Here is a 17,383-nt window from a genome sequence, read left to right as displayed (position 1 = left end):
GCAGGGGAAGCAAGGGAATTCTTACCTTTTTTATTCCTCCAGGCCCCTGCTGGCCTAAAGTGTGACTTTAGCTAGCACTAAAACCAATCATCATTTGTGTGGCTCACATTATAAGGTGCAACAAGGCAGGCTCTTACTCATTCCAGCAGGGATTGTGTTAAAACATGTGAAACACTGTAGTGTTGAGTACAGTAATTATTATAGGTGCTATTGGAGACAAGGGAAAATGAGTTTAGTATTTGACTCTAAATGCAACAAAGCTAGTTGTCTTTCTCATTTCAGCTGGGAAGGGGTTACAAAGCCTTGGTCCTGATTCTGTGGAAATTCTGTCTCTGAATCGGTGCAAGTCTCTTTCTTGTACTCAACAAATTAACAAATTGCATTATTCATATGGGATGTAGCTCCCATATGAAGTTGTGGCCATTGAAAGACAGTGGGCTATGGGTGGAGGGGCCTGGTAAGAGAGCCCATGTACGAATGTTCATTTCTAGCAATGGAAAATGTACATAACTAGAAATAATTCTGGGAGAAGTGCAGACACTGTCTGTAATTGCCCCCTCTCCCTTACTACTTGTACCTTCCCAAGACCAGGGTGATGCTGGTTTGGATATTGATACTGGGTGATACTGGCATGGGCAGCTTCAGTCCTCCCATTCCCAGGGGGACTGGTGCAGCAGGAAGAAGACCCCTGCCCACTTCTCATGCTGGGGACTCTGGTGAAAGAAGCAGGCAGAGGGCTTATGGCACTGCTTCCTCCAGTTGGCTCCCAGTTTCTGGGAGCCAAGCAGACACAGCAGCATGGCAAAACTTCCTGCCTGTTTTTCACTCTGGGGACTCCAGAGTGAGGAAGTAGGGGGGTGGGGCTGCTCCCTGAATTCTGCTTCTGGTGCCCAGGTGCTGAGATGGCAAAGCCCCCTGCCTGCTTATCAGTATGGACTCAAGTGTCTGAGGAGCCAAAGAGGAGCAGCTGGTGTCTTCTCTAAAGCAGGGTAATCCTACTCTCTGGAAGACACAGCGCCCTTTCTCTGCAGCTCCACTCCTGGTCCTCAGGAACAGTTAAACTATGAGAAAGTGTGCAGATGTTCTTTCTCCTGTGAGAAACTCTACTGGGAGCAACTTCTGCCTGGTTGACGTTGGATTATTTTTCTCTTGGAATGGCCATTTTTGTTCTGGGAGATAAAACTGGAGGATCTGTACTCATAGTTTCCATCAGGAGACTGGCCATTGTCCTAGGAGAAATGGAACATCTGTATGTGGTTAGGGAAGGTTGTTAAGCAACTAGGACTAATCCAGCCCATCCTTCATCTTTCCTTTTGTGCAGGAGCCATATACTATATTCTCTGAATGGTAATCAGTCAGTCTGATTCTGCTGAAGCCGCTATTTCAGGCTAGCATCAGCTGTTCACAAGTACTTATTACAGAATTATTGACATTAGAAACAAATGTATTAGGTGGTCTGTTCCATTTCCCCTGTCAAATATGGAATTGTTCTTACTAATGTTTTTTTCTAGCATTTAGCTCTAAATGTCCGTAGAGATGGGACTGTTACCATGTCACTGGAAGACTTTCATAGCTTAATGGATCTCATTGACCTAACAGTGTTTCCTAATATCCAGTCTTAATATTCCTTTTCTTAATGTCATCCCTTTACTACTAGTCATATCACATTGTACCACTTCCATTAAATTTGTTACTTTCTTTTAGTACTGAATTTCTTCAATTATTTACAGACTCTTATGTTTCCTCTGTCATTGTTTAGCTAAACAATGCATATTTAGCTCTTTCATTGTTTGCTGCTAAATTAAACCTTTCAGTTCCTCATCACTTTTCTTTTTCTTTTTCTCTGTACTCCTTCCTGGTTAGAGCAGGGAGAAGAAAAAATTATTTCTGAGATGGTCATACCACTCCTGAACAAGCCCTTGGCCTTTATGGAGTCAACTTAAAATGTTATCATTTGGGACAGGGTAGACTTGTGATTTTTAAAAAAAATAAATAACTTGGATCTAAGATCATTGTACCAGGCTAGCTGTTACAGCACCTAATACCATCCATACAGTTATAATATTAGCCAGTACATCTTTCAGTCAAGTCAGGAAAAAATTTAAAGTTGTCTTGCCCATAGTAATTCTTCACAGTTGACTACTCATTCATGAGATTTCAGCAGGGGGAAGCAATTAGGCCCATCAAATAGGAAATTGCCTCCTTCTCCCAACTCCCACTGTCAATACGAGCCCTCGGCACTTCTGTGGCAATTAATGAAATAGGGAGTAAGACGAGATAAGCAGATCCCTTATAGCAGCATTGTCCCAAGTCAGTATTCCTGTACCATAGACCAGAGGCAGAGCTCTTTGTCATTATAATACCAGTGATAGGAGGTTCCTTTGTATTCTAATTGCATTATTTTTAAAGACAAAGCATATCAAAAGTAATATCCAGTATTTCATCACACTACTTTGGCTTGTGAAAGGAGGAAATGTAGAGTCTTAGTCTTTGAGTAGAGAACTGTACTGATCACCAAGTCGGGAACTCTTGCTTGGGCTTTCCACTTCCTCAACAAATTTGCAAATCTATTGCCTGAATAGGTTGCAGTATGGCTCACATGAACCTAAAATAACCTGCCATACTGTCTATTTTTCATCAGGTGAAATAAGTGAATCATAGAAAAATAGGGCTGGAAGAAACCTCAGGAGGTCATCTAGTCCAAATCCCTGCTCAAAGCAGGACTGTTCGCAAATATATCATCCCAGCCAAGGCTTTGTCTAGCTGAGTCTTAAAAACCTCCACAGATGGGGATTCCACAACCTCTTGGGTAACCTGTTCCAGTGATTTACTACCCTCCTCACAAGAGGCTTTTCTGTTATCTAATTTAAGCTTCCCCTTCTGCAACTTGAGATGATTGCTCTTTGTTCTGTTATCTGCTACCACTGAGAATTGTCTAGCTCCATCCTCTTTGGGAACCACCCTCCAGGTAGTTGAAGGCTACAATTAAATACCTCCTCTGTCTTTTCCTTTCCAGACTAAATAAGTCCAGTTCATAGGATCATAGAAAGTTAGGTTGGAAGGGACCTCAGGAGGTCATCTAGTCCAACCCCCTGCTCAAAGCAAGACCATCCCCAACCAGACCATTCCAGCTACGGCTTTGTCAAGCCAGACCTTAAAAACCTCCAAGGATCCTCTCCAGGTAACTTGTTCCAGTGCTTCACCACCCGCCTAGTGAGAGAGTTTTTCCTAATATCCAACCTAAACCTCCCTTGCTGCAACTTGACACCATTGCTCGTTGTTCTGTCATGTGTCACTGCCAAGAACAGTTCAGCTCCATCCTCTTCAGAACCCCACTTCAGATAGTTAATGGCTGTTATCAAATCCCCTCTCAGTCTTCTCCTCTCCAAACTAAATAAGCCCAGTTCCATCAGCTTCTCCTCATAAGTCCTGTGCCCCAGCCCTCAAAACCATTTTTGCTGCTCTCTGCTATACTCTTTCCTACTTGTCCACATCCTTTCTATAGTGGGAGCTCAAAACTGAACACTGTACTCTAGATATGGCTTCACCAGTGCAGAGTAGAATGGAATAATTACTTCCCTCAATATGCTGGCAATGCTCCTACTAATGGAGCCCAGTCTGCTGTTAGCCTTCTTTACAACAAGGGCACACTGCTGACTCATATCCATCTTATTGTCCACTGTAACCCCCAGGTCCTTTTTTGCAGAGCTGCTGTTTAGCTAGTCAGTCCCCAGACTGTAGTAGCGCATGGGATTCTTCTGTCCTAAGTACAGGACTTTGCACTTGTCCTTGTTGAACCTCATGAGATTCCTTTTGGCCCAATTCTCCAATTTGTCTAGGTCTCTGAATCCCATCTCTACTCCCTGTATCTATTGTATCTCCCAGCTTGGTGTCATCCACAAACTTGCTGCAGGTACAATCCATCCCATCTTCCAGATCTTTAATGAAGATATTGAACAAAACTGGCCTCAGAACTGACCCCTGAATCACTGGGGCACTGCACTTGATGCTGGCTGCCAGCTAAACATTGAGCTATTGATTACTACCCATTGAGCCTGAGAATCCAGGCAGTTTTCTATCCACCTTACCATCCATTCATCCAATCCATACTTCTTTAGCTTGCTTGAAAAAAATGGAATGGGAGATGGTATCAAAAGCCTTGCTAAAATCCACTGCTTTCTCCATATCCACAGAGTCAATTATTTCATCATAAAAGACAATCAAGTTGGTCAGGCATGACTTGCCCTTTGGTGAATCTGTGCTGACTGCTCCTAGTCACCTTCTCCAAGTGCTTAGAAATAGATTCTTTGAGGGCCTGCTCCATGATTTTTCTAGGGACTGAGATGAGGCTGACTGGTTTGTAGTTCCCTGGATTCTCCTTCTTGCCTTTCTTAAAGTTGGGCACTATATTTGCCCTTTTACAATCATCTGGGACCTCACCTGACAGCTATGCATTTTCAAAGATAATAGCGAGTAGGTCTGTACTCACATCAGACCATCAGCACCCTCAGATGCATTGCATCTGGCCCCATGGACTTGTATATGTCCAGCTCTTCTAAATAATCCCTAACCTGTTCTTTTACCACTGAAGACTGCTCACCTTCTCACCAAACTGTGCTGCCTGGTGCAGTAGTTTGGGAGCTGACCTTGCCTGTGAAGACAGAGATAAAACAGTCATTAAATACTTAAGCCTTTTCCTCATCTGTTGCTAGGTTGCTTCTCCTATTCAGTAAGGGAGCAACATTTTTCCTCTTGTTGCTGACATATTTGTAGAAATCCATCTTGTTATCCTTCACATCCCTTGCTAGCTGCAACTCCAATTGTGCTTTGGCCTTCCTGACTTCTTCCCTGCATGCACGAGCCATATTCTTATACTCCTCCCAAGTTGATTGTCCGAGCTTTCACTTCTTATAAGATTCCTTCTTGTGTTTAAGCTCACTGAAGAGTTCTTTGCTAAACTGAGCTGGTCACTTGCCACATTTGCTATTCTTCCTGCACATCACGACGGTTTGTTCCCATGCCCTCAGCAAGGTTTCTTTAAAATACAGCCCACTCTCCTGGACTCCTTTCCACCTTAGACTGGCCTTCCAGAGGATCCTGCACATCAATTCCCTGAGGGAGTCAAAGTCTGCTTTTCTGAAGTCCAGGGTCTATACTCTGCTGCTCTTCTTTCTTCCTTTTGTCAGGATCCTGAACTCAATCTTCTCATGGTCACTGCTGCCCAACTTGCCATCCACCTCTACATGCGCTTACCAAATCTTCCCTGTTTGTGAGCAGTAGGTCAAAAAGAGCACAGCCCCTAGTTGATCTCTCCAACACTTGCGCCAGGAAAGTTGCCTCCAACGCTTTTCAGAAATGTCCTAGATTGCCTGTGCACTGATTTGTATTGCTCTCCCAGCAGATGTCAGGGTGATTGAAGTCCCTCATAAGAACCAGGGCCTGGGATCTGGAAACTTCCACTAGTTGTCTGAAGAAAGTTCCATCAGTCTCTCCTCATAAGTTATGTGCTCAAACCCCCTAACCATTTTTGCCCTCTGCTGGACTCTCTCCAATTTGTCCCCATCCTTTCTGTAGTGGGAGGACCAAAACTGTGGACAGAGTATTCCAGATGTGGTCCCACCAGTGCCAAATAGAAGGGAATAATCTTTTTCTTGTGTATGTTACTGTAAATATAAACCACAATTCTTGGAAGGACAATGGTTTTGGATGTGATGAAAAGATATCAAAAGCCTGTTTGTCTGGAAATTAGAAAGACAAAAACATTTCGCAGTACAGAATTCATAAGTCAAATAGCAAAATCTTCAGTTTCTAGAGAATCTCGTACACTGTTGGTTTACACATTTTATATTTATTCAGCAAGCACAACAAATTACCTGCCTAATTTCATAGATTCATAGATTAAGGGTCGGAAGGGACCTAGTAGATCTTCTAGCCCGACCCCCCCGCCAGGGCGGGAGAACAACAAAAAACCCCAAAAAGAGAAACGGGACTCAAATGAGTCGAAAGAGGAATTAAGAGTCAAATAACCAGTTAAAAATCATTTGGTTTGCAACCTGATGCTTATTCCAAAATGTGTGCACATCTTTGGGTATACAAGTACATCCTGAATTCACTTTTCAGCATTTTCAGGTATGGGTGCTTATATTTGAAGACTTAAGTTATCATTTAAGCCTCACTTTTGCATATGCTCAGCACCTCTGAAAATTAAGCGAGTGTGGAAAGTCCTTCCTGAACTGTAGAAGTGTAGAACCACTAAGCTTTTGAAATGTCCCTCTGATGTCAGTGGAGACAAACAAAATGAAGTCAGTAAGGGTCCACATTAGAACACTCTCATTGCACCTAAGTATGGATTTAGGTGCCCTGTTTTAGACATCTACGTTTAAAAATGTCAGTGTTAGTCCTTTGGTAGGTTCTCAACATAGCTGTCTTTCAGTTTCTGCACTGTAATTTTTAAATATATATATAATCTTTAAATATATAATTATCTTTAACAAGCCAACAGAATACATATACATCTATTCTGTTGGCTTGTTAAAGATAATTTTGGAAGAAATCTTCAACCTGAAGGAATTACCTGATATAAAATCCTTTCTGTAAATCATTGGAAAAGGGCAATCATTATAATCCTTTTTGAATGAATTTGTTAAAGGCTTTATCATGTTGGTATTTATTCTTAAATTTGTATTATTATGTCTGTTGCTGGAAAAAAAAATCCTTCAAACTGAACATATAGCTACCATGTTCTGCTGAGAAGTCAAAATATATTTAACATCTTCAGTTCTCAAGATAAAAACAAGTATCTAAATGTATATCCATTCATACTTGTATCACATATCCTTTGTGATTTACCAGTTTCCAATACTGGGAGTCATGCAAAAATGTTTGTCAAACTACTTAGTAAAAGTTAGTTCAGCAGTGAATGAGTAGCACTTCCATTCAAGTCAATGGAATTATTTGCTCTGATACAGATTTGGGGCCAAAAACAACAGCTGGTTACACTTACAGAAATTCAGAGTAACACCTGTTAAATGTGATTGGTTACTTCAGATTTGCATCAGTTCAAGAGAAATTGTCCTTTGTTCCTTAAAATTCTGTCATGGATTTTCTAGCTATATCAAATGGTCTGGAGAGGTCGTAGGTTACTGCAGATCCACTAAAGCTGTCATTTTTTATTGCTTTTGCCATTGCTGACACATGAATGTGTTTGGTATCCATGTCCAATGACCTCAGAGTGCCTATACATGAGCAGGGAGGCTGCTCCAATGTGCTGTAATTCCAGTCCATCAGAGCAGACTTGATTAATCAAGTCTGCTGGTATGTGGCAGTTACTGTGCTCCAAGAGCCTCCCACGTTTCATGTATCAGTGTCCCTGTGCTTCAAAATGGTAGGAGGGGTACTTCATCTAAAGCTCATTTGATGAGCTTTAGATAAAGTGCCCCTGCCACCATCTTGCAGTGTGGGACACTGACACATGAGACTCTCCAGGCACTTTAATTAGAGTGGCTCTCAGAGCCACTCTAATTAAAGTGCCCCCTCTCCCCCACTCCTGGAGAGCATTTATAAATGATCTCAAATATCATTTCATTCTGACATAGCCTAATACAGTGTGTAAGACCCAATTTTGCCATCATGTCTGCAATGTTTGAGAGATCCATGGAAGAAAATGGGACGTGTTTGTCCAAGAGGTGCAAAAAATCCCAAACATCTTTATATTGTATAGATCCATCTGGGTGGATTTCAAACCAGTTTGGGGTGTGTAACAGTTGACATTTGATAGAATAATTTAAATGTTTGAGCCTTCTCAGATGTGTAGCCAAAAGAGAACAGTGAGGTTGCATGTGTTTTTAAAACATCAAGTTGCCTAAGATTAGTATGCAAAGTTTAAGACTTGGTGGTACCTGTGAACTTGTCATATTCCCTTCAGGACTTGGAGAATTTCAAAGCCCATGTACATCTTTCCCCCTGGCCCCCCAAAATGTGGTATTTTAAAGTTATTATTTTGAATGTATGCGTGTCTTAATTTTAGTACAGGTACTCCTCACTTAACATTGTCCCTGTTACCATTGTTTCATTATTATGTTGCTGATCTATTGGAGAACATACTCATTTAAAGTTGTGCTATGTTTGGTTATAATGTTGTTTAGCTGCCGCCTGCTAGCAGGCATGTACTGTGACGTAATTGGATTCACTTAACATTTTTTCACTTAGTCACATTTTTCAAGAACATAACTATGACATTAAGCGAGGAGTAGCTGTAATTCAAAAAACATAATATAAGTTAGGTTAACAATAACGTGGCAGTAAGGCGTGCAAGCTTTGTTTGATGAGATAAAATAAATGTTGCTTTACTTTACAGACCTCAGGCCCAAGACATTATATTTCCTCTTCTAAAATTTGCCTATCCAGAGTTTTTAAAGGGATAGTATACATTTCTGGATAGAAACTTTAAAAATAAGTTTAGCGTCATAGCTTTTAACTTTTAAAATAAGTTTAGTGTTGTTACCATAAATATTTATTGGAAAGTAGTTTTCTTCAGTGTCTTACTATGTGTAACTCCAATGATCTCATTGTTCTCCTAGAAAAAAATACAAGAGACTGAGAATAGGACTGGCAGCCAGGAACGTGAGAGTTAAATTATAAACTCTTCTACTAGCTCACTTTGAAGCTTTGAGCAAATTATTTACCTCTCTGTAAAATGGAGGTGGTAAAGATTTGCCAACTCTTGGGAGTGTTGGAGGATTAATTAGTTAATGTTTATATATCACTTCTAAAGATGCAAAGATATACAAGTGCTAATTATTTTAATTGTTTGAATACTCTGTGCATTGTTGTTTTTGTTATTGTTTAGAGGTATCTTCTAAACTACTGGCATTTCAGCAAAACATATTTACTCACCACTTACTGTTGGAGGGGGAATGGCTTAGCGGTCTAAACATCACCCCTTTTGAAATACCTGAATTCCCTGCAACTGGATTTGACTCTTAAAACAGATGCATCAATCTTCCATTCTTCCATGGTATATAATATGATTTCTATTAAATTTCCTTTGTGGTGATGACTTTGGTGAAGTTTAATCTACTTTCCATGGATGCTTAAGATTCTCTAGCTAAGTACAGATGTTCAAAAAGTCCCAAGCAGAAGTGCTTTAACTATTACACTTTACTTAAAGTGCTCTAAGTTAGAGCAGGAATGAATTAAACAGACATTCACTGTTTGGGTTGGGCTTGGTGCCTGCCTACACTGGCTAAGGCCAATAGGTGGGGGGTGCTCCCACACACTTCCCAGGAAGCTGCCAGAGAAACCCCTCCCCAGCTGTACCCCTCTTTCAGCTGGCAATTATCTGCAGTGGCTGGGGGGTAACACAGCCCTCCTGCTGTGAGAGCCCCCCCACACTTGCTGGCTGGGGTCTTGGGGGGGAGAGTGTGCATGGCAGGGAGTTCCCTTCCCCCCCCCCCTCCGGCCTCTTAACAGCTGCAGCCAGGAGCTGCAGCACAGGGCTACTGGGCCTGGCTTTTTCTGCATCAGGAACTGTGGCTGGGGTGGGGGGAGCGAGCCTGACTGCCACACAGACAGCCCCCCCACCCCAAGAGCCCAGCCAACAAGCTGTGTGGGGGCCCCTCATGGCAGGGGAGCTCCTTTCCTTCCCACCCCAGTTCCCTGCATGGGAAAAAGACAGGATGGCAATGCCATACTGCAGCTCCTGCCTGCAGCTGTTGAGGCCAGGGTGGAGGGGTAGGGAGCCCCCTGTCATATGGGCCCAGCCCAGCCCCCTCCCCCTTAAGACCCCTGCCAGCAAGCTTTGGGGGGTCCTCATGGTGGGGGTCTTTTACCCCCACACACCCTGAGCTTCCTGACAATGGCAGCCAGCAGCTGCAGCATGAGGCTGCCTGGCCAGGCTTTTCACTGTGCTAGGAACTGGGGGGGTTGGGAATGGAGTCTCTCTTCCACACAGACCCAGCTTGTCCCCACCAAGACCCAAGCCCACAAAATTAGGGTGGGGGGAGGTCAATGTGGCAGACAGGCTCCATTTCCCTACCCCCTTGCCTACCTGTGCAGGGAGGAAACGGCCTTTTCTGTCTCCTCTCTGTGACAGCCTAAGGGCAGGGCTGGGTCAGTGCTCACCGGAGCAGGTGAATACTGGATGAGGCTAGCAAGCTGTCTGATGAGGCCCCTGGGATCATGCTAGAATGTGACCTACATTGAAGTGCATTGGATGTGGTACAGATGTTAAACAAAGTGCTCTAACCTAAAGCACTTTAATGCCACATCCATCAAGGATTAATTTAGAGCAGGATCCACCATTTTTAAAGTGCTTGAAGTGTTGTGAATATCTGTTCTGATGTGGCTTTAAAGTGCTTTCTGTGCAGTTAATGTGCATTAAGTGTAATGTCTGCACCTACTCCCTGTCTCTTTCAGAAAACAAAGATTTTGTTCTTAACTGAAATTACTTTGCATTAAGTAGTATGAGCACCATTTAGCTCATTGGCTGCTATTAGTTACCCCAAACAGACAAGATTTAAAGAAATGGGATAGTGCAGTTCACACCAAGCTCCAAACTACAGTCAACATACAATGCAGAGGTTAAGAGCTCATCGCTTTCCTGGGGTCCCACTTGCATTAACAATATAGACTCCACCTCTAATTGTGTTCCAAGTTCCTCTTTTACAATTGCTTAGTTTCAGACTCCAACCAGGAGGCTCAGTTAGCATCTCCATATAAGGTTTCAAGATCTGCTGGCAGGGTGGGTCCACAGAAGAGACCAAACACATGGATATACACCACAGTTATCCCCTCTCTCTGCCCCCCTAAATCTCCAAAATAGAATGGCCTGTTATTCCATGAGAAAAAAGATACTTTGGTCTGCCTATGTAAGGAATGAGAAAAGGTTAATGGGTGATACAGTGCTCACTAATATACTAGCACTGAAGTACAAGGACATGACAGCCCTCCAAGTCAATGGCTACAAACTGCTTCTTCCCCTCTGTAGCATGGGAATGAAGTGGTTTTTTTTCCAAGCACTCTATCAAGCCACAGAACTGACAGCCTCAAATGGTTCTAAATCTTTTAGCTCTATTTCTAAAAATAGAAATTTGAAGAACCTAATTTGGAAAGTCATTAAAGCCATGATATTTATCTACATGGAAATCAAAGTTCAGTGCAACAAATAACCTCTTTCTGGGTTAGGGCTACATGAATTTTCACCCTTTCTTTTTAAAAAAAAAATATTTTTAAGTGTCTTCTCAATTTATCTTTTCTGCTTGTTGTAAGAATGGTTTACAAGTACCAATTACAAATTTTGCTAAATGGGGAAAAAGAGCAGTGTCCAGTGTATTTTACTGCTTATTGCAAGGCTTTTATTTATATAAAATAAATAATAAAAAAAAAAAATTAATACTCCTTCCCAGAGCTTTTGTGGTTCCTTGCTTAGGAATTGGTTTAGTTATAGTTAGGGTATTTTTAAGTGAGGGTGACATTGGTAATAATTCCCAGAGGAGAGTGGATGGTTCTGTAATCTTTTAATCTTTATCTTTCAATTCCCTTTTGAATCCACATAGAAGTAATTTCACATTTCGCTTTGGAAGAAAGTGATGATTTATGGGGAGGCATACCTTCTGTAGTGAAGGCTGGCAAAGCATGCCCCTTCTGGGACCAGAGGCTTCAGAAGGTTGAGATGGGAAGGTTCCTGTTTAAGTTTTGTTGCAGGAGCATGGAGTCAGGAGTGTGTGATCAATGTGTTTTTCTGCAGAGAACAATAATTACAGTCCACTAACTTTCTCCTGTAATCATGACAATTGATTAAGTTGAAAGGTTTCAGCAGTGTCTCAGCATAAGAGAGCCTGTAGTTAGAGACTTAAATTGTCTGTGAAGTGAAAACTAGCTTAATTAATAATAAGCTTGAAAGGAAGCGCATTCATTCTGGCAAAAATTAATCAAGGGAATATCAAGTCAAAGCTTTAGTATGATCTTAACTGTGTTTGGCAGAGTAGCTGTTGTTATGGCTTTATTTCTGTCATGTTTTAACACTCAGCTTGTCATAGTATAACTCTAGCTATGTCATTTCAAACTAGGATGTCAAGTATATTGTGGAAAGCAACCTTTATACTTTCTGTTTCTCAGGATTTGCTGACAGAGCAGCAAAGTTACCAGAAATCATCTTTCTCTCACATTGCATTTTTATTCCACAGATACTACTAGCTTATTGAACAATCCATCGACCCTTCTGTAGTGAGTCCGCTTAGTGCAGAATGGCTGCAGGGAATCTATTCAGACATCCCAGTAGAAAACTACACAGACTGGAACAAATCCCTTCCAGATTTAATACAGGTGTGTGAAAAATGTTGGGAACATGACTCATTATTGATTTTACATTAATGTTTGACAAGTAGAGTGGGGGGAATATTCCAGTGACTATTACCCACAAGATGTATAACATTATATAAAATAAATGTCAGAGCTTACCCTTTCTAAAACCTCTAGTCTTCAAAAGTCAGCAGTTAACTTGAAGGTTTTGAAATCTGAAGTATTTTCTGACAGAGTATGCATTAATAAATATGTCCTGAAATATTTATTTAAAAAATTGTTTAAAAATGTATAAGGTTTTCTCTGCTCCTTATTGATGTTTATAAGGGTCTGTTTGGTGAGCAAAAGTGCAAAATGCAACCCAAATGCTGCAGCTCATTCCTCCCTGCATGGCATGCACCTTAAGGCTTGCTTCATTTTTTACGTCTTTATTTTCTGTACCTCCTTCAACTTTGCAGATGTAATTATAGCTTGCTGTTCCATTTTTAGAGATTAGAATTCAAAATTATTAGACTTAAAAATGTAGAGGCCTATAAAAATTACAGTAATTAATTTTGTATAGTTGTTGTTTTTATTTTCCTGGGCTTTTTCATGCTTTGAAACTTTTTTCTTTTTCTTTTTTTAATAACCACGAGAATTACAATTATGGCTTAGTGAGGGGGGGTAAGGTTTGGGAGGCATGGGGAAAGGAAGCTGTTATTCTCACATTATCATTTAATTCTAGATGTTAAAACATGTAAAATCCAGGAAAAGGAAGAAAAATACACAAAAAAAATCACGATGCTAGTGATAGAGGGAGGGATTTCTTGAGGTCATATCTTTTATTGGACCTACAATGTAGTTGGGATAAGTTAGACTAGCTTTCAAATGCAAGACATTCTTTCTGGACCATCACATCTACAGCATCACTGTTACATTACCTAAGACGCATGTTAAAATTGTCTCTCTGGAATGCAGATTAGCATTGTCAAATTAAAAAATGTATGGTGGAATATTCAAAAGCATGATTAGTGTTGAATGAATGCTGGTCATTGAAGTGAATGCGAACTTTGAAAATCTCACCCAAGATTTTCAGGTGTCTCTTCTGTAACTGCTAAACTGTTTCCATTTAAAAAAAAAAAAAAAAAAAAAAAAAAAAAAAGTTTTTTTGTTTTTTTTTTAAAGGAAAACATTTTAGCATTTAAAAAAAAAACCCTTTTTTAAAAAAAAAAAAAGAAGTCTATATGCTTTTTCTGATTTAAAAAAGTGTTTTTTTTTTTAATTGAAAACATTTTAGAATTTAAAAAAAAAACCCTTTTTTAAAAAAAAAAAAAGAAGTCTATATGCTTTTTCTGATTTAAAAAAGTGTTTTTTTTTTTAATTGAAAACATTTTAGAATTTAAAAAAAAAACCCTTTTTTAAAAAAAAAAAAAGAAGTCTATATGCTTATTCTGATTTAGACAAGTGCTTTTTTTTGTAATTGTTAGAGTTTTTCCAATATGTGAAATTAGTGATAATGAAAGGTGCATTGTTAGTAGTGGTCAAATTTTTTGCCCACAGAATAAGTAGAATATTCAATAGCAAAAATACGAGCCTCTCCACTTTTACTTTGCCAGTGAACCTTTGTTTTGATATTGAAGAACCAATGGAAAGGGAGAAGAGTGCTTTTTTTAGTATACATTCTTCTTCAGGTTTCTGGTCAGACTCTCTACAAGGGTGATGACAAACATCATTTGGTCATGGGGACACTAGTTCACTGACAAATGAATGTGAATGGTATATCTAATTCAATTTTTACCACTTGGCCATCAAGTAGCGAAATATTTTGCTTACCACTGACCTGGTCTGCGTCCTAAACTGTCACCTAGAGCAGCGATTCTCAGCCGGGGAGAGGGTGCCATGGCACCCTGGACTGCCGTGACCACTTTTGAAGGGTTCAGCAGGGAAGAGAGGAGACCTCCTTCCTGGTCTCTCTTCAAATCGGTATGCACTATAATGAATAAATAATTTTTTGAAACAAGGTGCTGCTCAGTACACAGAAGTTCTGGAGGGGTACCTCAAATCCAAAAAGGTTAAGAACTACTGTTTTACGGATTCATTTCCCCAAGTTGCTGAGCACTTTCTGCTTTTAGTGAAATCAGCAGGAGTTATGAGAGCAGAGCACCTCCAAGAAATGTTCAGTACCTTGTAGGAAAGAGACCTAAATCCCCGTTTTTTCTATGAGTAATCTATGCTCCTCAGGGCACTCCCACTCTTCCTCTTGCTCTCACACTCTTTGTTAAGATTAACAAGAGTAACCTGAATGGCCAACAGCATTACATTTTAGAATTTTTGGCTTCTCATATACATAGTGTGCTCTTGAGGAATCGAGGAGGGAAGGAATCGTGGCACTCTCTTCAGCATTCATATATGATTTTCTAAAATTATCTCCTCTTTTAGCATATAGTTAGATGCTTTTCTTTTTTTTTTAACTTTAAGACCTTTGTAACTGCTGATGTCATATCATCTCTTTGAAAGCAAGGCAAGGGACTATAAATCCAATTGCTCTGATACAGTATAAAGATACTAGCAAAAATAATTATGATAAATGAGTTAAACCTGACATAGTATAGAAACATTACGAGATATTTCCAAAAGCTAGACCTGACTTTTGACAAGGTTTATGGAGGTAATGTATTGAAAACTTGAACAACAAAGAAACATGAAGAAGGAATGTCTTTAATAATCTGTTTTCAGCAAATACTTAAAAATTCTTACATGTTATTTTGTGATTTAGGAAATGACATGGCATGCTTTAAATAACTATACATTCTTTGTTACATTATGTTGCTGCATAGGAACACAGGACATCTACAGAGGTGCAATAAGGAAGGAATGCATGGGCTACATAATACTGGATCACACAGAACAAGAAAGCCTTTGTTTTGAAATGCCTCATAAGTAAGTAAATAAAGGAAATGATCCTTTCCATGGCTGAAGAAATGCAATACAAATTTAAGGTTAAATTGTTACAATAAGAATTCTGGATACTATTCTGTTTTATTATTTTCTCTGATAAATTGTTTGGGTTAAAATGCTTTTCACAAAACAAGATGGGACAGAAAGCTTGTACAAACTTTCTATATTTTTTTTAAAGGAGAGATTCACCAGTGTTGTTGTTTTTTCCCAAGAATCTACCCACACCAAATAAAAATACACTGATATATAAAATATAGTTTCTCTATGTGTTTTAGATTTTTCTCTGGTGTGCCAATACTTATACTGAATATAATACTGAACATATAATTTTTTTATCTATCAAACAATGGTTCTCTAGCATGAAAGTATGAATTGTGCACAGAGGCATCTGAAGAATGCTTTAGAACACTTTATTAATCACTCATCCTGTTAAGCTTGTAACATTTCTCTGGAAGGTAAGAAATTTGCTTTGAGGTTTTTTATGCAAACAGGAAAAGAAACAATGCTCCTTTATTCAAATGTATCATTTTTCAAAGAAAAAAGTAGATGCATCAAATATTTTTCACTAAGGAAAAGTCTTAAGAACAGGTAAACATGAAATACTTCTTTGCTTTCAAGATATGCATATGTTACCTATTTATTGCAAGCATGCATGCTGTAAAGTCCAGTTCTCCTGTTCTTTCTACTTGCAACTTTCACATTTAGAAAATTTCCAGGTAAGAAGCTGTGTATAATATAGGAAATGCATTAGTAATGTTAGTCTAATGTATTGTAGCATGTCCAAGAGAACAAAGTTGCTGTCACTCCTTTAATGCCTTTTGGGAGAAGGTGGGGAATAAGTCCTTTTTGAATAGATGTTTTCCCGTATGCCAGACACCCCCAAGTAAGACATGCACCTTGTTTTGGGGAAGGCAAAATGAAGATTTTTTTTTTTCAGAGTTTATGGTTGCATAGAGCAGGGCACAGTATAATTTTGAGGTCACTCACCCTCCTATTCCTACTCAGGCAAAAGCTACAGTTTTAACCCTTTCAAAGCTGAATTGTCAGCAGCTCTTGGCTATTCAGCCAAAGGCTGGAACTGTAGGTTGGTGAAGACTAGATGCCATGGGCAGATCTAGGATTTTGAAGATAACTAAAAACAATCTGCGGGGCTGAGCTATAGGAGGAGAGAGACAAGGAGTAACTAACGGACAGCAAAATTGCCAAAGAAAGGCTAACTTGATTAGTGGAACATCAAGACCATTAAAAAGAAAGGGTTGTTAATATCTGTGGAATGAAGAGCAATTAGCAGGAATTGGGTAGATTATAATGAAAACAGAGTAGATTTGTACTTTATTAGAGACTAACTAAATAAGTGGAGTGTATGTGTTTACAGCTTGTGCGTGTGCACGCGCACACACCCCCATATGTTTTTTGTCAGGTGAAACTCACTTTGTCAGATGTAGTGATCTACATCTCTGAGATGATAATGAGCCATGAAATCAGTTGACCCTCTTAGTGCTGTCTGAATTGAAATGCCAATGCTGCTGCGGGACAGTTGGTTTTAAACTTTACGTAGAGCAGGAAGCAAAGCGGGCAGCTACTGCACTACTGTCCTCTCTCATCCCCCACCTGCTGGACTCTGCCCCCGCTCCATGTGGCTACTGGAAGGAAAAGAAAGGAAGGAAGGAAAGCAGCAGCCATTTTATAGCATCTCCATGCTTCTATTCTATGCAGAAAATCAGCTTCCCGGTTTAAGACATGCACACCAATTTTAGAAGGTTGTTTTTTGGGGAAAAGGTACACGTGGCATACAGTGAAATAGAATATAACCTTTTACTGCTTCTCCTCTTGTTATCAAATTATATACTGCACAACACTGAGAACCCCTGTCAGGTTTTAGCCTATGATTCTAGACAAGGTAGGTAGTTGCATGATTTCAATTACCAAAAGGACCTGTTATCCTTCAGGAAGTGTTGTTGAAAGACTGTTGTTGCATTAATAACAAAAACAGGAACAATATAGATTCCCTGATGTCTCAGGATGATGAGGCAAGACTGTAATTTCCCTTAGGAAAAGGTTTCATCTTATTTATTTTTTAAACCTAGTTTTGCATTTCCTTGTTTGCCACAGGCAAGTGTAATACGCTCAAGTATAATGTACAAAT

General features: G+C 39.8%; 1 long non-coding RNA gene across 1 annotated transcript in view; it reads left to right on the top strand.

Moving 5' to 3' along the window:
* The window catches only part of LOC109295901, a 40,789-nt gene extending 25,574 nt beyond the window's left edge, over nucleotides 1-15,215 (top strand). The window contains exons 2-3 of the long non-coding RNA XR_002096858.1: nucleotides 12,186-12,324; nucleotides 15,117-15,215. This is a non-coding gene — a long non-coding RNA (uncharacterized LOC109295901). The remainder of the gene's footprint in view (nucleotides 1-12,185; nucleotides 12,325-15,116) is intronic.
* The last annotated feature ends 2,168 nt before the right edge of the window (nucleotides 15,216-17,383 follow it).

This window comes from Gavialis gangeticus, unplaced genomic scaffold (genome assembly GCF_001723915.1).
Source record: "Gavialis gangeticus isolate Ggan-Ray unplaced genomic scaffold, GavGan_comp1, whole genome shotgun sequence".
NCBI classification, from domain to species: Eukaryota; Metazoa; Chordata; order Crocodylia; family Gavialidae; genus Gavialis; species Gavialis gangeticus.
Note: the sequence above shows the minus strand (reverse complement) of the source record. Positions and strands in the feature narration are given on the sequence as shown.